Genomic DNA, 24,011 nt, shown 5'->3' with positions numbered 1-24,011 from the left:
TTATAAACCATTAGAAACAGCTGAATGAAAAAAGTCCACATTCATGAGGTTTGATGTACCTTCTAAATCTAAAGAATAGTGTCGGATATGTATCGTGTTAAATGATTCTCTCAAATGTAATATAAATCAGGGAACATGCATTAAGCAGCCGCCTAACTGAATAGCCCATCGCAATAGATAGAGGTTGTATTATAATCATTTTTTTAGGTTTCTTTTTTTGGTTACATCATATTACCAAGTTATATTACAGTAATGACTTTATTAAGTCATGACTTTATTAAATCTAGCCTGGGGAAGAAAATGTCATTATTGGAAGACATTCCAACATTCTTACAGACTTTGTGCTTTACTTTCCTTGGTTATCCGCTAGAGTCATAACAAAACTGTTATTTAAATTAGCCTGTAAGGAAAAAATAGCATTTTTATTAATTGGGGAATTCACCTGTACATTTCAACTTTTTTATCAAAAAGATATAAATATTGTCTTCTTTACAATACGGTCACAATATAGAACATAGTTTCACATTTCATAGTTCACAGTTCACAAACAAATGTCAACTGCTAAATCCTATCACAAGTCACCTCTCATGAACCACTGCACTCGCCTTGATGGTTTTGTAGCAACTGACTCCCACCCCTTTGCTGGTGGAATTCACCTGTTTTTATACCTGCCCACTTTGTCACGTGACCTAAAATCCATAAAAAAAGGATGTCATTTTACATCTTCTACAACAAAAATAGTTTCAATTAAAATAAACCCAATATAACCCAATATAATGTATTTTAAACAATATATACATAATCCAAAATTAGCCCCTATTAAATCTACAAGAAATATCATCCTAAACTTACAATCACCAAGAACATTGATATACAGTGCCTTGCGAAAGTATTCGGCCCCCTTGAACTTTGCGACCTTTTGCCACATTTCAGGCTTCAAACATAAAGATATGAAACTGTAATTTTTTGTGAAGAATCAACAACAAGTGGGACACAATCATGAAGTGGAACAAAATTTATTGGATATTTCAAACTTTTTTAACAAATAAAAAACTGAAAAATTGGGCGTGCAAAATTATTCAGCCCCCTTAAGTTAATACTTTGTAGCGCCACCTTTTGCTGCGATTACAGCTGTAAGTCGCTTGGGGTATGTCTCTATCAGTTTTGCACATCGAGAGACTGAAATTTTTGCCCATTCCTCCTTGCAAAACAGCTAGAGCTCAGTGAGGTTGGATGGAGAGCATTTGTGAACAGCAGTTTTCAGTTCTTTCCACAGATTCTCGATTGGATTCAGGTCTGGACTTTGACTTGGCCATTCTAACACCTGGATATGTTTATTTGTGAACCATTCCATTGTAGATTTTGCTTTATGTTTTGGATCATTGTCTTGTTGGAAGACAAATCTCCGTCCCAGTCTCAGGTCTTTTGCAGACTCCATCAGGTTTTCTTCCAGAATGGTCCTGTATTTGGCTCCATCCATCTTCCCATCAATTTTAACCATCTTCCCTGTCCCTGCTGAAGAAAAGCAGGCCCAACCCATGATGCTGCCACCACCATGTTTGACAGTGGGGATGGTGTGTTCAGGGTGATGAGCTGTGTTGCTTTTACGCCAAACATAACGTTTTGCATTGTTGCCAAAAAGTTCGATTTTGGTTTCATCTGACCAGAGCACCTTCTTCCACATGTTTGGTGTGTCTCCCAGGTGGCTTGTGGCAAACTGTAAACGACACTTTTTATGGATATCTTTAAGAAATGGCTTTCTTCTTGCCACTCTTCCATAAAGGCCAGATTTGTGCAGTATACGACTGATTGTTGTCCTATGGACAGAGTCTCCCACCTCAGCTGTAGATCTCTGCAGTTCATCCAGAGTGATCATGGGCCTCTTGGCTGCATCTCTGATCAGTCTTCTCCTTGTATGAGCTGAAAGTTTAGAGGGACGGCCAGGTCTTGGTAGATTTGCAGTGGTCTGATACTCCTTCCATTTCAATATTATCGCTTGCACAGTGCTCCTTGGGATGTTTAAAGCTTGGGAAATCTTTTTGTATCCAAATCCGGCTTTAAACTTCTCCACAACAGTATCTCGGACCTGCCTAGTGTGTTCCTTGTTCTTCATGATGCTCTCTGCGCTTTAAACGGACCTCTGAGACTATCACAGTGCAGGTGCATTTATACGGAGACTTGATTACACACAGGTGGATTCTATTTATCATCATTAGTCATTTAGGTCAACATTGGATCATTCAGAGATCCTCACTGAACTTCTGGAGAGAGTTTGCTGCACTGAAAGTAAAGGGGCTGAATAATTTTGCACGCCCAATTTTTCAGTTTTTTATTTGTTAAAAAAGTTTGAAATATCCAATAAATTTCGTTCCACTTCATGATTGTGTCCCACTTGTTGTTGATTCTTCACAAAAAATTACAGTTTCATATCTTTATGTTTGAAGCCTGAAATGTGGCAAAAGGTCGCAAAGTTCAAGGGGGCCGAATACTTTCGCAAGGCACTGTACTTACATTTATTTATTTTTCTCACCAACGTGTGATCTCGCCAACGATTCTTTCTACCAGAAAACTCCAAACAAAACAGCAAATTAAAGCAGTAAAGTAATAAAGTAATGCTGAATGGGTAGTTTTTTTCATTCTTAAACAAAAGAGCAAAGACAATATTAACGTATAATCATGCATCCTGGTACTGTATATAACACTATTACCCTACACAGAATACATTGTATTATACTGTAATTGGTCAGGTATTCTGATAACAGTTATCCTTACACTGTATGTTTTGTGTGTGTCAATGACATTCTTGTCTCACTGAGCTTGTGAGTTACGAAGCGTGAAGGATGGACAGACAGATGGAAAGCACCATTTTAGTATACTGTGCCTCACTCTACGTGGCTGCCAATAAATATAAACCAGGTTTTGAAAAGACAACATCAATGGGTTCATTCAAATCAATGGACCTGGTTCAAACTGTTCTAACTAAACAAGAAAATCTGGAATTCAGTTAAATGTATTAGATTAAGTACACCACTGACCACTGTTTGTTTTAGAATGTTTAATATGTAAATAATAAACAAACACATAAATAAATAAATAAATAAATAAATAAATATAAGGACTTGAGATTAGGGCAGGCAAAATAATTTGATGTTAATATAACATATGCCACATTTTTTGAATCCATCACAAATCTAGATAAAGCATATAGTATGACCATCTTGTGACTATTAGGAATGGCAGTGTTCCCATTACATTACATATGAATAATTTTGAGGTTCTTTGTTTTCTAAACAATGACACAGACATAACAGATGGATCATAAGTTATTGTTTCTGACAATACAGCGTAATGCATTGAAAGAAAGACACTACAGACTTTGAAGCCTGTGAATGAACAATTAATAAACCGAGGGATACATTACACAAATAGAATGTGTTATGAAACCCAGTATTATGTAACGACTGTAGTGCATTTTAAAAGTCAATCAGTGGTAATTTTACTTAAAATCTCTGTTGTCCTCTAAAGTGCTCACACAGTCCTGTAGCTTTCGACTAGCTTTGTAATACTTAGGGTCTAAAGGTGGGCGTTTTATACTAGCATATATCACTGGCAGTTATAACGTTTGCAGCAACAGACAAATAAACAAAGAAGGACAACTAATCTGAATACACATTTTCAAGAACTCTGTAGAACAGTCACATTTAACTGCACTTAGGGAGTAAAAGGAGCAAATCGACCAAGCTCATTTGTGATGTTTATACAGAAATGCCCAAGTGTGGTACTGCTATTTAAGAAAATGATTGCTGGACAGATGTCTGATCCACGGACAGATATTTAAAACCACCTTTAATTACTAAACAAAATTACAGTGGCATGAACCCATTATAATATATATATATATAGTAGAAGGGTACCCAACTGTAACTGAACAAATATCTCCATTCCCATAGTGAATAAGGAGTTCTCTCGTTTTCACAGACAGTCTACCGTGCTGCACATACTAGCCCCATTTCTTAGACGGATTGGCTATGATGCTAAATGCTGTGACTCTGATTGGACAGCTTCCTTGTCAAGTCTAGCTATCACGTTTCTTTGAGACCGATATAGTCTCTTGTCCAGAGATGCTGAGTTGGGGACACTCGTAGCATTAGAGCCACAACTGCGGGATGGCTACAATAATCAAACCGGTACGTACAAGATATTTATTCCTAACGCTATGGTTTGCCCTTTATTTTTAACGCTCCAGCATTGCTGATTCAATATTTTTGATGCAAAACTAGCACAGCTTCCCAGCTGTAGCGATGCATGCTTTGTAACCTTCACAGAGGATATGTACAGTGCTGCCACTTAACCGCTGATTATCGGGGTTTTTTTTTTTTAAGTCTTCGGTAATAATATTTATTTGGATGCACTTGTCCCCTAATACTAGGACAGTCACTGTACTAGACACTGTACTCGTGTCTTTCTTTCTGAGATTGATATTAAACTTGGTTTCAAAATTCGCAGTTTTAAATGATTTGTTTATTTATTTTATTTTATTTTTTACTGAAAGATAAGAAAAGAAAGCTTTTGGAGTTAGCATCCCAAACAGAATTGAATTCATTCTGTAAAGACTGATTTTAAAGGGTGTTCGCTTTTATAGTATGGTTTTGTTGTTTTCTTTTAATAGCAGTTTGGCTGCCGGACACACACATCAGCCGATTAGTTATTCTACTGTTCATTTCATTGAATGCAGCAAGACCAATATTGTAAACTAAACTAAGGCATGTACCACACAAGCAGTATATTGTTATTACAAGTTGCAACGCATATAACTTAACGACTGTGTTAAAAAAAGTAAACAATTAAAAACGGTAACATTTTCTAAGTCGATTTTTGTTTATGTTAGTTTTAACTCTGTTGCATTTATTGATTTAGACCAACCTTAAGTGACATATACGACACAACCTCATTAAAAGGTACCTTTAGTTTAATCATCAAGCCATAACAGATTGACAATACTGCAGATTAAGTTTTATGGCACATCGGCTGTGCCGTTTTAGTGATACAGTATAATGGCCATTTGGGGTCCAGCAGCGTATCATGGATGTTAGTATATATAGCCGATGTTTGGATATTATTAAAGCTGATGTTTCATTCATCCGGTGAGCTTTGTATTATGCATAATCAAAGCAAGAAGTTATTGTCTACAGACATCTAAAATCTCAGTTTGTCATTTTTAACGCTAGTCTTTAATCAAATATTGCCTTTGCTTACAGTTTCAGTGGATGTTATTAATTGTCTGTACCTTACAGTCACATGAACTGACGCTCTTTTTTATTTATTTTTTAACAGCTTTGTGTGTAAGATTGCCATTATGACGTGATACCGCGTATTATCACTGATATCCATAGAACATTTCCCCAGCTAATGTTACAGTAGACACCATTATGACTTAGGAGTTATTTCAAGATGAAATGGAGACCTTAATTCCAATGCTTTTATGTAATCAAAATGTCAGCTTGTAAATTAACTACATTGTGTAAAACTACAAACAAATATTAGTTTGGTGATATACAAAACGTTTTTGAAGGCAACTCAGTTCTTTGATGGCCTCTGAATCTTTTTCTTTAATATGATCATTTGATTTAGTCTTTCTTCAAACTGTATTTTCAAATCATTGATTTTTCTCAAGCCCTGGGGAAGAGTCCGTTGATATTTCTTGCTTCAAAGTTGTATTCATTAATGAATGGATTTTTTTTTTTTTTTTTAAAGCAGGGTACACAATGACAGTGAGCCATAAATATTTGGAATGCCTTTAACCTTTTTTTGTTCTCAGAAAACAAAATCCAGCCATAGATTTTATGCTACATACATTAGATGTGTCTATAAATACCAATATTTATCATAATTTAGGCTAGTAAATGTAAAGAATACGAATGTAAAGTCTTCATACTTCAGGTAGTTTACTATCATGCTGTAAATGTTCAGCTTTGCTAAACACCGACATCAGTCACAATATTGCTTCACAGTCTATAGTTAATTACGCAATTTTGGAATGTTAATTTTTAGTACTTCTTTGTGAATTTAGCACAGTCAATAAGTGTAAGTGTAAATGATACAGTTTAAGAATCTGATGGCATATTCTTCTAATGAATATTTCTAATTAAAACATTCCTAATCTTATGACCATTTTGAAACAGCAACATGTCATCTACAATCATTTCATTAGAAGAAAGAGGGGTATTGGTTTGGTTTAAGATTAGCCAGGCAACAAGATGAATAATGAAGTACAGTTCCCTAGAGGTTTTCATTATGACCAGGGGGAAATACTGTACTGTATGTGGCTTTCAAATATCTCAGGTATTAGTTACTTGACAGAGGAGAGAACATGGAATTAGTGTACACTGACTGTTAAGGGTTGGTCTAATAGATGCAGTGAGAGAATTCAATGTTGAACCTTTTAAATTTCTATGATAAAGAATGTGAATGTGGCAATCACTTAGTCATTGATTATAGTATATTCTGTCATAAGTTATGCACTATAAGTATGCAAGCTCTTTGGTCCCTGGTTTCTGTGAGATAAATGGTTTAATTCAACCTGGCTGGTTCAGATAACTCTGTGTTGTCTGAGAACAAACTCATTTTTTAATGTGTTTTTAAGATGGCAACCTTTTTCATGACTTTTCACTTGTTACTTCTTCAAAAGAAACTTTACATGTTTGTCTTATACTGTATAAAATATTCCTAGCACATAGGAGGAATGAAAGAGGCAAATCCTTTTGCGAACCCATTCTCTTTGTGTTCCAGTAGCAATTGCACTATACTGCAAGTATAATGGCAAAAGCATTTGAATGCAGTTATAATATTAGACTATTTTCATAGCATTCAAAGTTTCAATATGTGATTTTTTTTGTGTGTGTTTTTTTTTGTTAGTTTTTTAATAGGTTTCAAATTGACCAATTCAAATGGATAGTAAAAAAAGCATTGAAATATCCAAGTCTTTATTGCTAGTTACTTACAAAAGTATAAAAGCATAGAATACTTTGTAGTGCCAGGTACTGAGAGGACACACACATAATGTCCTGAAGCAACATCTCTTCCTCTGTGTACAATAATGGAAGATAATTTGTAATTCCAGTTGTAGACATTAATTGTACTCCTGTGCACACCAGTAAAATCACATCTTGTCACTTTGTAATATTCCCGTTTGGTTTGGTTTGCCAAAGCATAAGCTGGACTGTAAGCAATGTTCCTGCTGACTCAAGGACTTTGCGTTTTAAGCAGTGTAGATTTTTGGCAGTGGTCACAACTGCCACCATCAATGGGTGCCCACTTGTGCTCCATATTAATTAGCTGTTCCAAACACATGGAATGTGTACCATCAGATACATGCAGAGAGTAAACATGCCCCACCTCTTGATTTGATGTGCTGTACAAACATTGTGTACATAGCATGTCGTGCCTTGTGGTAACTGAAACCAGATCACATATTTCTGGGCAAGTTTGACACAGTTTGGTGAGAAACTCAACAACATCTTTCTGCTGAACTGTACTGAAGGGTTCTCCTAAGAAGTGACAAATGTCCACAGTACTGAGAGATGTCGTGGATGGCAACTGATCATCATTGGTAACAAAAGTCCTGAGGGCTTGTTGTTCACTCTGTTTTAATGACTCTTTCAGAAGTTGGCAGTGAAGAAGACATTGTAACACGGTGTTTGCATAGCAGGAGGTTGCGCAAGCCTCTGATTGAATGTGTGACTGCAGCTGTTCCCTCAGAATGTGGTAGCTTTTGTTGTTTCTGAACATTGGTGATGGCTTGACATACGAAATACACACAATCCTTCACCATGCGTCCCTTGTGCGTGTTGGTCTCCTTTAAGCTTATCAACTCAGGGCAGTAAAGACTTGTCAGCCTGCTGTACTCTGCAACTGCAGATGGAAGTGCTTTAACCACCCAGCTGCCCCTTTATTCTAGTAATTTCCATGTTAAAAATGTTCTTTTTTTTTATTTTTTTGCAGATTTTTCATTCTTAGCCCTCAAATGAGCAATTTGGACAGTTTTCAAAACAGTTTTTGCTATGTTTTTTTTAAATGCACACTTTCTATTGTTATTATGAAAAACAGAAATACAGTATTTCAATAGAACTTAAATAACAAAATAACAACAATGTGTTTACAATTGTAGCATTATAATATAGATCACAACATATTTTTTGTTCCAATGGCAGCATTATATTTAACATATTTTTTTACAATTGCAGCATTATAATAACATTATACTTGTGCAGGCATATCAGTTTTTAGGAATTATTTTTAGTGTGATAGATTTCAAAGCAGACACACTTCAAACCTTCATCAATGCTAACGTCTTTATCTAGCACATATACATCAGAAAACTTCCATCGCAAATTTACAATCGCGTCATATACTGTATCTAGGCATGGGTGTATAGCACTCTTATATGCATTATTATCTGTGAAGTGTAGGTACAATAAATAAATAGGTAATTTTGACCAGTAGCAATCCTGACAAGGTTTCCTTACAGCCAATACAAAAATAAATAAATACCTGCATTTCATTCTCTTTACATAGACACAGACATCTATTTTTCACTCTCAGCACGTCAAAAAGATGTGTTAAACTTTGCAGATGCACCTATAACCCCCTCCACGCTATTCTCACAGGAGTGACAAATTTGGACTCGCTTGCACTCCACGTGGAAATCGTGGGATAAGCAGCTGTGTGGTTAATGCAGGTGGGGTCAAAGTTTATATGGTGGACGCCACTTAAGGAAGTAACTCTAGAAAGTGTCACAAAACTTTGACCACAGGAGAAAATGGAGTTACCAAAGTCCAACATCACTGTTTTGAGTGTCATGCCCTTGCATTTATGAATGGGAATGGTGATTGCGTGAGCACCGATGACTGGAAACTGCTCTCGAACAATGTAGGCCCTGGCCATGACTTCAAACTTTGACCTTGAGTGTTCAAAGGTATGTGTGTGTCCATTGTTAAAATGGATGGTTATGGTTTTGACCATCATGGGGTTTTCTAGATAATAGGAAACAGCTTGAAGTTTCCCTATTGCACCATTGATGATACCAGTGGCAATGTGGATATTTTTTCAGAATCATCAGCTTACAGCCTATTTTCCGTTCACGTAGTATATTAGTGCTCGAGTCCTGGCGCAATGCACCGGAATGCCGTTCCGGCACTTTTTTTGGAAGCCGAGTTCCTCCACTTTTTTTGGAACCTTTTTGAAAATAAATTAAAATCTTTTCTGGCAAACTATGTTTGAATTTGACCACACACATGTGAAAATGTATCAAAGAATATCGCTGTCGCCTCGTTCTGGACGTTGAGACAGCAAACTCTGCTGTCTGAGTGCGGTCACACACTCACGTCAACCTCTCTGTGTGCTCATTGGAAAAGACAATAACGGTGGGTGGGCAATAACAATCAATCTGTTCATGTTTATTTGTTCAATCTATCTGTTCAACGCCACCAAACTTTCATTTACCACGACACCACTGATAGTAATGTCTGATAAAAAACGTAATGGGATACTGTCCTACTTTTCTGTCGTTAACAAGAAGCCTAAAAGCAACTTTGAAAGGTAAGTTAAATTTCCACGTAAGTGTACAATACTGTGTACAATACATTAAAACAGCAGGGGTGTAACTGTTCCAGTATGTACATTTTAGCGCTGTACAAACAGTGCATGTTTGTTATATAAATTCACGAAGACCTTTTATTTTTAGTTAATATATGTTTGAAACATTAGTCTTACCATATATTCAAGTTAAGAAAAGTAACATTTATTTTGGGTTCATGACCACTGGTTTATATACACAATATTTAGAAATTACTAAAGCAAATGTAAAAAAAACATAAAATATTAATTTTTTTAACTTTTACTTATTATATACTATGCGAAGAGGGATCTGATTTTTGTTTCTGTCCCAGTATGTGCTGACTGTGATTTACACTTAGTCGCTTCCAAATATGCCTCAAGTTCAGGTTCTTAGTTATCTGCTTGTGCCAGGTCTGGGGTTTTGTGCCTAGTAATTGTTGGTAGCTGCATGCAGACCTTTGCCTAGCCATGTTATATAATCTTCAATTTTGAACAATAACAGTTTTTTTTTTAATTCAGTAAAAATGTTTTACGTTGTATGAAAAGATAAAACAGTTAAAATAGTAAATGTGAATTTATTGATAAGAAACGTAAGTTACAAATTACAGGTGGAACCCTAGTTGGAACCCTAGAACCCTACTGTGCTTTGAGTGTGAATGTAGAAGCCTTTAGGTGACTTTCCCGTGATTTGATTGGCCCTTGTAATGCTGAAATTTGCATATTTCCAGATAACCCATTTTTCTCTGTTCATTGCTTTGATTCCCCTTAACTTGAGAGCTACTTGTTTTTACAAGCTGTTAAGAAAGACATTATACTGTATTATCACTTATTTAATTTGAAACGTTATAAACTATGTTCGTTGTTGTTTTGGGGGAAATATCCACACAAACGTAAGAGTAAAACTGTAGGACCAACAGCACTATGGAATACAGCCTGCTGTTTTGAGAATAGTATTAAAACTTCTTTTCATTACTGTATTCAATTTATAATTTCTTTTTTTTAACATTTAAAAAAAAAATGTGAAAGCAATGAATTGATATGTTGATATGTAAAAATAATGTGTAAAAAATAACGTAACAATTATAATGTAATTCTTACATTATTAATAATAATAATGTAATGTAATTATTACAATTATAATAATAATGTAATGTAAAATATCTTGTAACAATTGTAAGTCGCCCTAGATAAGGATGTCTGCTAAGAAATTAATAATAATATGTATGTCCTGTAGCGGACAGTGCAGTCAAATGAAGGTATGGCTGGATACTGAAATGCACAGTTTGAAATCATTTGCGAAACATTTTACCTTACTTTGGTGACTTATTTCTCTTACTGTATGACAGGTACTTTTTTTCTACATTTCACCTAAGAGTGTTGGGAACTACAAATTAAAAGTGCTTTTGGCTGGTTTACTTTTGCTGCGCCAATACCCTGAAAACACGTAAACTATCCATGCTGTATAGAGAGTCTCTGGCAGTTCTCGCGCTTTGCTGATAACTTGGCGCGAGGAACTACTGTTCCTCTTAATTTATTTTTAGGCTTAAGGAATTATTATTATTATTATTATTATTATTATTATTATTATTATTATTAAAACACAAAAAAATAACCATATATACTCAGATTCTAATTAATACATGATCTTTTGCTACACATTGCTCTGACTTTCATTTCTCTATGTTGTTTATATATGCATTTCTAGAAGCACTTTAGAGGTGGGGCATGACTCTTATTATTTTATATATTCTTTGCACAATCTCCAGTATTTGCAGTCATCAGCAAGCACAGACTGAATGGAAAGGTGTGAGGGTGTGACAGCAAAGGTACTGTAGAATTAAACATTGCCTCTGCTATGCAGCATTTTAGACTGCCATCTTTTATATAATTTAACATCAGAATCCAGAATGATGGCTGTCATGAGACACATATGTTAATAACATGATTGCTGCTCTGTCACTAGAAGAAATATCCCAGGAGATGTTATGTAAAATGAATCTTTATTCAAAAAGTAATCTTCGGTTCACAAAGCAAGATATTGTATGTTTCTTGAGACTTGCCTTGTGACCCAGGCTTTAGAAGTCACTGACTGGCAGTTTTGGCAGTGTGATGCCCCTTTCAGCTTTGAAGCAAAACAAGGGTGAGATTAAAAATATAAGGATATTTAGACTGTGGCAGTAATGGCATTTCTTTTTCCCATGTATCCATTTATACTCAAGCAGCTTGAGGCTCTGCAATTTCTCTTACCAGCATGCACACAACTACTTTATTAATAGTCCCTCTGGCCAATTTGCACATGCTTTACAATAACTGTGGGGCTACAGGGTTTTGTTAATAGAGAAATTATGTGCTGGGAAGAATTCGAAATTATCAGTTTTTGCTTCTGTTTTCCTCCCTCAAAGCTTCTAGTTGCCTCAGTAAAGTTGTCGCTTCGGTACCTTCAGGATTTTATTTCCTTTTTTGTTTCTTTTATACTTGGTATTCAACGCCCGATAGAGGCATTCTCGGAGTCACTCAGTTGCCACTTGAGAATTGTAGAACTCCCTGCTGTATTGGTGAGCATACTGTACCTATAGGGGGCTCGGACATGGACCATCTTAAAGCTTTTTCTAATACCTTTTCATAAAAGAAATAACAATTTGGTGGTTACTGAGCACAGTGCAAGCTATTAATTATTTATAATGTTCTTCACAGAAACTGGGCATTTGTGATCACAGTGGTGCATGGTAAACATGCAGCAGAAGTGTAGAAATAGTACATTAGTGCCTGCAGCCCCTCCATTCACAGTAGCATCTTCCACTTCTGTGCTGTATGAGTTATAACCTAGAGTGTCACTAGACAATATCATTAGAAACTAGAAATCTTGAGTTACTTTGCAGCGTTTGCTTTGATGGCTGTGCCACATTAAAATGATGCTTAAAATGATCATTTCATTTGTGACTTTGCAACACCTGCCGCAGTTCCTAAACTGTACCTTTTAGCATGTAAATGATTTACCAGATGAAACTGATTCTTATTTTTTTTAAAAAGAATAAATAACAAAAAATAAATTATAATTGATTCTTGTCCCAACCCCACCCAGTTGCAGTCTGTACAACCCTATTCACACACTCCAGAAGAATGCCATAGAATGTAGACCCCCATCTCCCTCAGCCCTTAGTTGGCACACACTGGGAAAGTTTTGGCTTTAAAACATGCAGTGCCCATCATAATATTCTGGCATTCCAATTTACCAGTCAGATTCTAGCACCAACGGTCAATTGACTTTGAATGTAGGAAATTCTAAAGTGAAATAAGGTTAGGATTAAAGCTCAGGTATAACACCCATCAGAATTTGACTTAGTCAAAATAATATAATCTTCTGTTTTAGTTATGGTATCCAAACCACATTATTTACAACAGACCTGAGCCCATCATCTCTCTCACTCCATCCCTCTGGGGTGGAAGGCAGTGCAGCATGTCTAGAAATATTCTGCTAAATGAAAAAGAAATATATTTATTGACAACAATTATCAAGTATGTGTTTGTCAGAGGTACAAGGACAGGCATTAATATACATTAGCCACCAGGTTTTATATGTAATGTGCTGTCATTTGTGAGATATTTTGCTAATACAGTGTTATACTAGTATTATACATTTTTGTCAGCTTGTAATAAAATTATGAATATTAGAACATGAAAAATCTTCATACCAAAAATGTTAAATATTAAAAAGATGTATAAGAAATATAGATGTACTGTATTGGCACCACAGCAATATATTTTAAAATGATAACATAATACAGTAAAGATTGTCAATACAGCATTTGGCTTGACTCTTTTTGGTGATTCCTGTGAAAGCCTTCCATAAGCGTTACATCCAGGTTTATTTTATGCAGATATCATGAACGGTATAGGGTTATCAGCTTATGTAGCCAAATCAGAACACGTTATCCCTATTGAATTGGACTGAATAACATTTGTATAAAGTACACACAGCTTTAAACATCAGAGATCTAGAAAATTGAATCTCCGAAGACCTTGTCAAGGGCTGTTTATGCTAGCGAGACAGGTGATTTTTCAAAGTTACATACAACCAGCCATGAAGTTACAGCAATTATGTGATGTTTTCAATATACCTGTGACAGTCAACAGTTTGACAGTTTGATTTACTATTTAAAAAGAAAGATCAAGATCAAGCTTAGGCCAGATCAAAGTAACATACAGTTATCTATGAGAAAAGTATTTTTAAAGTTATTTTAATAATTATGTAGACAGCTATTTTGAAAGTGCACGTCTGTGTCAGTTTCGTTGAAATGCAGGCCTTTGAACATACCAGTGTAATTTCAGTAGAGGATAGAAGCTGAGTGGTGCTGAGGTTTAAAAAATAAAGCCTGTATGACATTGGGTTTATAACAGCTATACTGATTATGTAGTGAGTTACTGTAGTATACCTTATACCAGAACTATAAGTGATGCAGTCTCCTGTCTTGTCCCTCTGTTGCAAGTCCCAGTGCCTCCAGGCTACCTGTATTTTTTTCTTTGTATTTTATTTTTTGACACCAGTTCTTTGTTTATTCATTTTGCTCATTATCACAACATACATGGTTGAATGGTGGTGGTCCTCACTAATAATGTGTGGACAGCCACTTAGGAACTGTACCATAGTTTATTCATCCTTACTCCACAAACATGTAAATTACAGTTTATCGCTTATTTCTAGTACAAAAGTCATTGCATGTTGCCTCCTTCATGCTTCATATTTATAGGCTAGTTAAAGTGGTTACTGGTGGGATCTGACAGCTATACAAAAATACACTAGCAGTAGGGCTAGCATTTGGGTCCCCCCAAAAAACAAAACACTACAGTGCTATTGGTTTTAGGACAGTAGTTAAGCAAATCTGTAAAACAAGCAATCACCTGGAATACACAATTATTCATGAGATTCAACAGCGTCTCTGTGACATGAAAGGAGGGAAAAGTCATTGTATGCTACTGCTGCAGGAGAAGACAGGGCTAATGGTTTTACCGTGGCCTAATAGACTGCTCAGATTAAAGTCACACTTGTATTGTTAGGAAAAAGCAGCACATCTGTGAAACTGTAATGGTCTTCTCAGAAAATCACTTTAAGGGATTTGAACAGATAAAAGCTGGTAAAAAAAATCTTTATTAAGAAATCAAATTTAGATCTAGGCAGAATTTATATGAGACATTGTCCCACTGGAGGTATTGCCTATATTCTAACATTAAAGCTTGATATCATTTAAAAAGAAAAAAAAAACTAAGATTTATTTTGCAGACATTCTGCAAAATATTCTCTTTAAGCTCTTTCTGAGTAAAAAAAAAATCTTTGTACAGTAATGGAAATGTCATAAATCTGCCTGAAATGTAAACATTTTTCTTATAAACATGAAACTGTGGTATAACACAGTACAAAAAATAGTTTAAAAACGCATAATGAAATGACTGTAAAACACACATTTATGCATGAAAAAGAACACATAACTATGGTGAAGTATTACCAGGGTTAACATTTGCTACCATAGAGGCCAAGAGATGCTATTGTTCTTTGATAAATCACATTACAGATTTAAAAGTAGCATTTATACAAACCTTAAAAGTCTTACTTACCATCCATCAAAGTCAGTTGTCTGGTACAGGGAGATCATTCTGTTCAATGTCCTGTTAAACAGAAGGATCATGTGTTGAAGAATCATCATGAGAGGTCGTGGAACATTTTGTGTGTCCTGTGAATATCACACAAATTACATTAAAACAAAAAGAACAGATCAAATGCCTATTGAATTCCAGATTCTAAAGAGGTATGTATGCACAGTATTTTAGCATTTCAAAGACTTAGCTTATTGACATAGAAAAAGTCACGAAAGCATAATAATGTTGCACACAACCTTAAACAAAAGGAGTAAGCAGTTAATGATAATGGATGGATGGATGGATGGACAACCTTAAACATCGTGCCACAATGTTGCTTAAGTTTTCTTTCTTTGACTTGCTCAATCTTACAGTAGTTTATTCGGAAAGCTTGTGTCATATTTTCTAGTCCAGATTTTTCCATGAGTTTTTCACTGGATAAATTAACCTTGTTTTTTTGGCAGCTGACACCCTATCCCAGCACCCCTGCTCATCCCTTTACTGTTCATGCTTGTAAACAGCCTCTTCACAAGCGTGGACAATCTGGAATTTGTCTGTATTTTCGTAGACTTTGCACATCTGTGCTGTTCAGTTAAACCTGAGCAAACAGAAAAGCAGTAAGTAAATACTTTAATGAAAAAAAAACTTTTGGGATAGAAGATTTATCTAACTGATTAAGTGTTTATATTATTATTATTATTATTATTTATTTCTTAGCAGACGCCCTTATCCAGGGTGACTTACAATCGTAAGCAAATACATTTCAAGTATCACAGTACAAGTAATAATACAATTAAGAGCAAGATGATCTTATGCAATCTTTTTTTCCCTGGAGTTGACCGATAATTAAGCCAGTGACTTAATTTTGTCTCCGATTTCAGTATTACCATTTGAGTAAATGTTGAAGCCTGTTCTTTTCATTATAATCCTGGTAAGTCATTATTTATTTTAAGTACTTTGGGACAGACTAAGTATGCTTCTGACACAAAGTTCTTTTTTAAGGACTTTTGTTGAGGTACACTGTAACATTAAAAGGTTGTTTAACCTTATGTGAGGGACTTCCAGCACATCTAGCACTTATCATTTAATAGAATTCAAGTTTCTTGAGTGATTTAATTAGAACAAAACTGTATTCTATATTGATCACAGAAACAAAACAAAAAAAAAGCTATAATATTTAGTTTGTACTTTTTTGGCTGCTGGCTACATTAATAAAGCTAGAGTTACTAAAGTTAATGGGAAAAAAGTCTCTTAGTTGCAAGGACAATTTAGAGAGGCCAGTCCACCTAGCCAGCATGCCTTTGGACTGTGGGAGGAAAGTGGAGAACCCGGAGAAAACCCACGCATACACAGGGAGAACATGTAAACTCCACACAGACAGACCCCTGTGACAGACCCTGGAGCTGTGAGGCAGCAGCGCTAACCACGACACCCCCGTGCCGCCCAATTATTAATAATAATAATAATAATAATAATAATAATAATAATAATAATAATAATAAACCCCTCTTAAAGCAGGGAATCAATCAAGGGCAAGTTTATGTTTATGAATCAGTGAAAGTTTCACAGCGTATTGCACACTGAACACAAAATGGATTGTTTTGTGGTGCGCAGAAGAAAAAAAAAAGACTCCCTTTCAAACACTGATCTTGCAATGTTTTTTGCAATACCAAGCAAACCTAAATTTCCCACCGACTGCATCAGCAGCACTGGTATACTGTATATTGTAACACTCTATGAAAATAAACAGGTTCACACAGGCAGTATTTATCCAAACTGTTTATTGTGAACACAGGTAAAAGAAATAAAAAGAAAAGGACCGCTGTCAGCCACGGATCACGGCAAAGAAATAATAATAATAAAATAACTGTCTATTCTCAGTCTCTCACTTGCTCTCCGCTTCACAGCGCTGTTTCAAAATGATTATGCCAGAGAATACGTTCTTGTGTGAGTATATATTTATATTAAACAAGTTCCTTCATATAAAGCTACAGATTATTTTTTTGGTTTTCAAAATAGGTAGTTAATCATGGGTATGTCAAACTGTATAATACAGCAAGTGTAGTAATAAAATAGGTCTTTAAAAAAGCAGTCTGCCGAGGCTGTCGTTAGTTTAGACTTGTAGAAAGTGTTCAATAACTCCTAGTTATCGACTGCATTTTGCTGTCGTTCACTCTTATGAATAGCAGGTTGACTCTCAGGACTGATGGAAACTTTATGCTAATGAGGTAATCGTTAACCTTTCTCTTAATTCATTAAAAACATGTCTTCATAGACGATAATCATTGGGGCTTAACGATGCATCTGAATTATCTCTTATGAATAGCAACTGCCGTTAAATAGGCGGCTATGGATGAAATCCGATCATGTACTCCTCTTTTCTCATTTTGACAGGCGTTAACCCTTTATGAATAGGCCCCAATAACTCTACAGCTGTGCTTTTCCAGTGTTGCAGGAGAAAGTCTGAGCCAGTGATAGCACTGTGTAACAAATTTTTTTTTTTTTTGTTCCTGGGTAGTAAGTGTTATTTCCTAATTGCTTATGCCTCAAAAGTATAGAAAATGGCTATTATTCCCCACAAACTTTGCTTTTGTGACCAGGACAGCGATATTTTGAAATTTACCTATTTTCCAGAACATTCCAGATAGATTCAGTGCTGAGTAAACTTGGAGTAACTTCTAGAACTTTCCAGTAATATAAATAGTAGTATAAATACAGGGGCCTTAAGTTCCAGTTTAGTTCCAGCTGCCTAAGTGGATACATATCTGCATTTTTCTGAGATGGCATCAAGGTCATAGGAGACTTCAAAATGGTGGCATTCCTGATGGGTCTCCAAGGCGGTTTTACCAAGTTTCCCTGCTATCTTTGCCTTTGGGACAGCAGGGGCACCAAGGCGCACTACCACAGGCGGGACTGGCCACAGCGGACTGAGTTCTCTGTGGGGAGGAACAACGTCAAGTGGGAGCCACTGGTGGACCCCCGGAAGGTGCTGATGCCACCTCTGCACATCAAATTGGGCCTTATGAAACAATTTGTCAAAGCTGTAGATAAGGAGTCGGCAGCCTTCAAGTACCTTCAAGACTTCTTCCCTAAGCTGTCTGAGGCAAAGGTCAAAGCCGGTGTCTTCGTCGGACCACAGATAAAGAAGATCCTGGAGTGCAATGAATTCCCCAAGAAGCTCACTAGTAAGGAGAAAGCGGCTTGGAACAGCTTTGTCGCAGTGGTTCGGGGCTTCCTGGGCAATCACAAGGCCGAAAACTATGTGGAGCTGGTTGAGACTCTGGTGAAGAACTACGGCACAATGGGCTGTAGGATGTCCCTCAAAGTCCATCTCCTTGATGCTCATCTTGATAAATTCAAGGAGAACATGGGAGCGTACTCGGAGGAGCAAGGCGAGCGCTTCCACCAGGATATACTGGACTTTGAACGCTGCTACCAAGGACAGTATAACGAGAACATGATGGGAGACTACATTTGGGGGCTGATTCGTGAAAGTGATTTACAGTATAATCGTAAATCTCGAAAAACTACTCACTTCTAAATCTTCTGTAGTCATTTTTATATTACTTTAGTATAAATACATGTTAATTTGGATTCATATGTTGTTTTTTCTGACGAAAAGACACAAATTCGCCCATTTTCTCATTGGAAATAGGTAAATTTCAAAATATCACTGTCCTAGTCACAAATGCAAAGTTTGTGAGGAATAATAGTCATTTTCTATACTTTTGAGGCATAAGCAATTAGGAAATAACACTTACTACCCAGGAACAAAAATTGTGTTACATAGTGTAGTTAATGTTTTGAGACTGAAGCTGTCTATCTGCTGCCCAGGTTATTCTGTAGATACACAGGGGGACTTGAAGCTTGGCTACTCTTCTGTGGCCTGTCACTATGATTTAATTATTACCGCAAGGGTTGAGCACTCAGAATGTGCACAGGGCATTCGTGACAAACATACTGAGAACTTGCTGGATTCAGGCTTTGGTCTTGAGCACTGCAGCAATCATTAATCCCAGTCACTGGTATAATTTTTTTTAAAAATGAGTTTATAATAATGACTGTATTAGTATAATAATACTGGGCATTTGTGTTTGTGTCTAATTGGTTGAACTCCAGATACTGTACAGTAGGGTAATTATAGTATGCAGGTGATTTATCACCATACAGAAACACACAATGACCTTAGAAAGGTTTTGTTTTCTCTAAGTTGTATTCCGGATGCAGGCTTTTTCCCTACGGAGTAAACAAGATAGAGCAGCTTCCAAAGATATACAGATAAGTGGCATATGAAAATAACGTGATGTATTGAAGGGAATTTGGCCTGAGATTAACGTGGGTGATATAATTTGTTATCTGTGCCAGTGACTGTACATGTCAGGAATCCAATCAATGCCGATAGAGCACAGGATGGTGCTTAAGAAATGGAAAACATCTTTGCTGGCAGGTTCACTGTTCATTTCTGACACCTTACTGGTACAATATTGAGTACTTTAATGTATTGGGGGTGGTAGCTGCTGCAGGCTTTTTAAATAAAAGCAATAAGTCCTCATGTTCAGAACCTGCAGCATACTCCTTTTGAAGATGCCTGTTTAACACTAGAAGGACCGAAGATATACTGTAAATAGTATAACAAACAGAGAAACAGTCGGATGTAATAGTTTTTTTTTTTTTTTTTTACTGAGTAAGTTACATAAACATCTGAAAAACCGAAGCATAATATATACTGTATATATATATATATATATATATATATATATATATATATATATATATATATATATATACACACACAGATACATAGGAACATTTATTTTACAAATCAAAAGAAGAAAATGTAAGTAAATAAACATCTGAACAGACATCGGTTTACAACATACATATTTATAAAACTGAAACGATAGCAATACATTTTCAACTTTTCAACAGCAATCGGTTTATTATCAGATGTGCAAAAGCAACTGAACATAGATAAATAAACTTAGAAGAAAACGTTTTACAGAAGCGCACAGCACAAGAAGTTATAAAAAAAAAGTCCAATTACTTTTTCTTTTTTTTCGACAAAATTGTATTCTTTTACCTTGAGTCTAAGGCTGTTCACAATCAACACAGATAATGTGCTTCTCCACACCGCCTTTCTGCACAGGGCACAGCTGTTCAAAGTTTTATTTTTATTGCACTTGCCAACCTGGCATTGGCGTCCCTTGTGGCTCTCAGCGGGGTTGCCAGCTTCAGCTGTGGGTACATGCTTGGCAGTTTCTCTCTGTTCCAAATTCTTCTTGTGTTCCTGTGCTAACTGTAAAATATATTCTCTTCTTGGTAAATTCTTCTCCGTGCATTCTTTGTAAAGTATCCAGGAGTTGATGGCTGCTAGGTCCAATACATTGTAAAACACCTGAACAGGCCACCGTCAGGAGCCAGCTTTCACGGAATACTTCCGTGCCATCTGATCCAAACATCAATTTCATATTTTGTTGCGTTGTAAAACTCCACGGTCTCTGGTATTTATTTTCACTAGTCCCGATGCTAATTGACTGGCCAAAGCAGCGCAGCTGGCAAGCAGGCGCCAGCCTTTCAAAAGGCTGTTTGAAAAACATAGACTGTCAGTCATTCACTCAGGCAGAGAGTAGAGACTAATCTAATTACAGCTAAACACATTGTGGACTGGTAAATAAAAATAATAAAGTAGGATATCGTTCTGTATAATGAAAATACAATTGTTTTATGTGTGGTCGTCAATGTGACTGGATATACTCATACCTAGAAGCCCCAAAGCAGTCTTTCTGATGGCTGTATTCAAAACACTGTAAATAGTATAACGAACAGAGAAACAGATTAGAAACAGAGTAGAGACTAATCTAATTACAGCTAAACACATTGTGGACTGGTAAATAAAAATAATAAAGTAGGATATCGTTCTGTATAATGAAAATACAATTGTTTTATGTGTGGTCGTCAATGTGACTGGATATACTCATACCTAGAAGCCCCGAAGCAGTCTTTCTGATGGCTGTATTCAAAGACTGCTCCCGGGGCTTTTAGGTATAATGTAATATATCTCCTTTATTTCTGCACTCCCGTGTTTCATGCTTTGTGAGAATATTTAATACATACGGACAGAAAGGTACACAAACGCACAGCCCCATACGTGTTACACGAATGGAGAAAATTACATTTTAAAACCAAAAACTGCCAAAATGACCACCGTGGAGCTTCTAGTGTTAAAGCTGTAGGCTTCATTGTATGCAGCAGTTTTGAAATAAAGATGGTTCTAGATAGATCAATGCATGCCAAAGGGAAGGTCTCTAAAGTAAGTGTAATGGTAGACTGTAACAAACAAAATACATCTGAAAATGTACCTGGGGGATTTAAAAAGCACATTTTAAGACTCTACCCACACTGGTGCTAGAATGTGGTATATGTAAATTGCATACCTCTTGACTGTGCTCCCTGGACACACACACACACATTTTTCTAATACCCTTCCTATCTTTTCTAAAAGCTAATAATGGAAAACTAATATGTTCTCTAATTATAGTAATAATAGTACTGTAAGTTGAAAACAAGCCAGAATTTCAATATATATTTCTCTTGGCTGCTCCTGGTTCATAATAATATGATGAGTCACTGCTGACATCTCCACAGGATTGAGTTCCACTCTCTTTTCCTACAGTTTGTGACTGTGCTGAATAGCTAGATTAGGTGAACATAAAATAAATGTTTTTTTATTTTATTTTATTTTTTATTATTAAAACAAATGGTACTAGGTTATCACTAAGTCTGTAAGAAATCCACGGGCCGTGAATTTGTTGCGGAAACCGCAACTTTTAACACAAACCACAACTTTTCATATTTGCCTTATGTGTCATTATTTTTAGCTGCAACTCTTCACTTGTAATGAAACAGCATAAAACATTTTATTTCAAATGGTGATAAAGAGGGAGTCTTAAGAACTTATGTTCTGGTTATCTATTTGTATGTTTTATTCTTATTGTTGTTTTTGAACAAATGAACAAAAATCCATCTTGAAAGCAAATATGTATATGTATATATATATATATATATATAAATGCAAACTGTTTATATTTATAACTGCGCTGAAATCGCAACTTTAATACACAGTGGCCGCAACCTTTTGATAAAAAAAATCACGATTTTCTTACAGTCTTAGTTATCACATAATCATGCAAGCACTTGTCAAAATGATTCATGATTTGGAAAAGTCAGTGAGCATCACATGCTGGGTCTAACTAACTAGGGTTAGAAGCCAGCATGTGAGCAAACAGAAGCATTTTGTATTAAGTGTCTTTTGAAAATAATGAGGGTCATTGTCCTAGAATGCCCTCTATTTGCACGTGCTTGTTGCTGAGCAATGTGCCATTATTATTATTATTATTATTATTATTATTATTATTATTATTATTATTATTAATTAATTAATATTATTAAGTGAGCCATTCAAATGTACCAATACTGTCTGACTGTGGACTGTGGACTGTGGACTATTACAGCTCAATATGGTAACCATTCATCGGACGGAGGCTTCCATTCTTGAGAAAACCAGAAAGACTTAAAGGTGCACCATTTACCATTGGGGAAGTGTTTGTTTATATGCGTTTGTTTAATATGATAGTGGTCTACAGGGCTTGTCAGGGTGTAGAACAATAAAATGACCACTGTTACCACTCATTGCAGGTCCAGCTATGATGCAACGTCTAATCCTGACCCAACCAACATGTGCTTCCCTAGGGATTTGCTCAGAAAAAACTCACAAAGAAAACAAACCTGCCGGAGATTCAGTATAGCATGGGCCTAACCCAAGTTATGCAAACCATATTACACCTACACAACTAGGCCAGAGGCCTGGTGCACAAGTGTGCAGCCCAACTCATTTAGCTGCTATGACAGGAGAGAGACCACTTGGCTGGCTTCAATACAGTACATTCCGTTTCAAAGTAGAATTGTGTAACAGTGCTGTAATGATGAAATGGTGTGACAGGTCATATAGAAAAGTCAGAGAGATGTATTATTATGTAAGGCATAATGCTTTGTGCACATCTGGTTCATAGCACAGCAGTATGCTTAGCTAAAACCAAACTTATATTAATCAACAGTGCCGCACTGAGTAACAATGCATGTGGTTAGTGGTTCTTATTTAAGGGTTTTTACCCTATAAAGCCAGATTTTTACCCCCTGAAAATGGTCAGCCTTAAAAACAGAAACCTATGAAAAAATGTGTGTGGGAATATGAACATGCACAGCAACTGTAAAAAAAAATACATTTTGTATCGCAGCATTAAACCTACTGTAAGACCAGTGCTTTATAAATAAGAGGGGTTAAAGGGTCCAACAGATTATAGACTGTATTGAGATAATGGGTTTTATAAATATGCATTATCGGATAATGTATTCAGAGTGTGCTTATCATGCACAGTGTTCCATAGCCAGTAATCAATATGAGTGCAACAAAGCAATAGAGCTGCTGTGTTAGACAAGACAAAAAAATCCATATACTTTTTGCCAGGATGGTTAACAGTACTTTTCACTCCTTAATATTTTACTGTAATTACTAGTTTAATGTTTAGTGTGTTTGGAAAGAAGGGCATGAAAAAAAGGGTAACGCTTAAATTAAAACAAAAAGGTCATGAACGTTGATTTAGAAGCCCATTGATTTCGTAGGCCATTGGTTTAGTACAGGTACTGTGGGTGTATTTAGGAAAGAAACTTGGAATATTGAAGCAGAAGTGACAGCAATATAATTAATA

General features: G+C 36.0%; 1 protein-coding gene across 2 annotated transcripts in view; it reads left to right on the top strand.

Moving 5' to 3' along the window:
- Positions 1–4,073: 4,073 nt before the first annotated feature.
- LOC117426604 (beta-1,3-galactosyltransferase 1-like) overlaps positions 4,074–24,011 on the top strand; it is a 79,888-nt gene continuing 59,950 nt past the window's right edge. Inside the window, exon 1 of one of the 2 annotated variants that reach the window (XM_034044353.3) lies at positions 4,074–4,187. The gene's annotated coding sequence lies outside the window, so the exon portion shown is untranslated. The remainder of the gene's footprint in view (positions 4,188–24,011) is intronic. The other variant, XM_034044355.3, reaches the window with a different exon arrangement.

The sequence above is a fragment of the Acipenser ruthenus genome, chromosome 11 (assembly GCF_902713425.1).
Source record: "Acipenser ruthenus chromosome 11, fAciRut3.2 maternal haplotype, whole genome shotgun sequence".
NCBI classification, from domain to species: domain Eukaryota; kingdom Metazoa; phylum Chordata; class Actinopteri; order Acipenseriformes; family Acipenseridae; genus Acipenser; species Acipenser ruthenus.
This window is presented reverse-complemented; position numbering and strand designations above follow the sequence as displayed.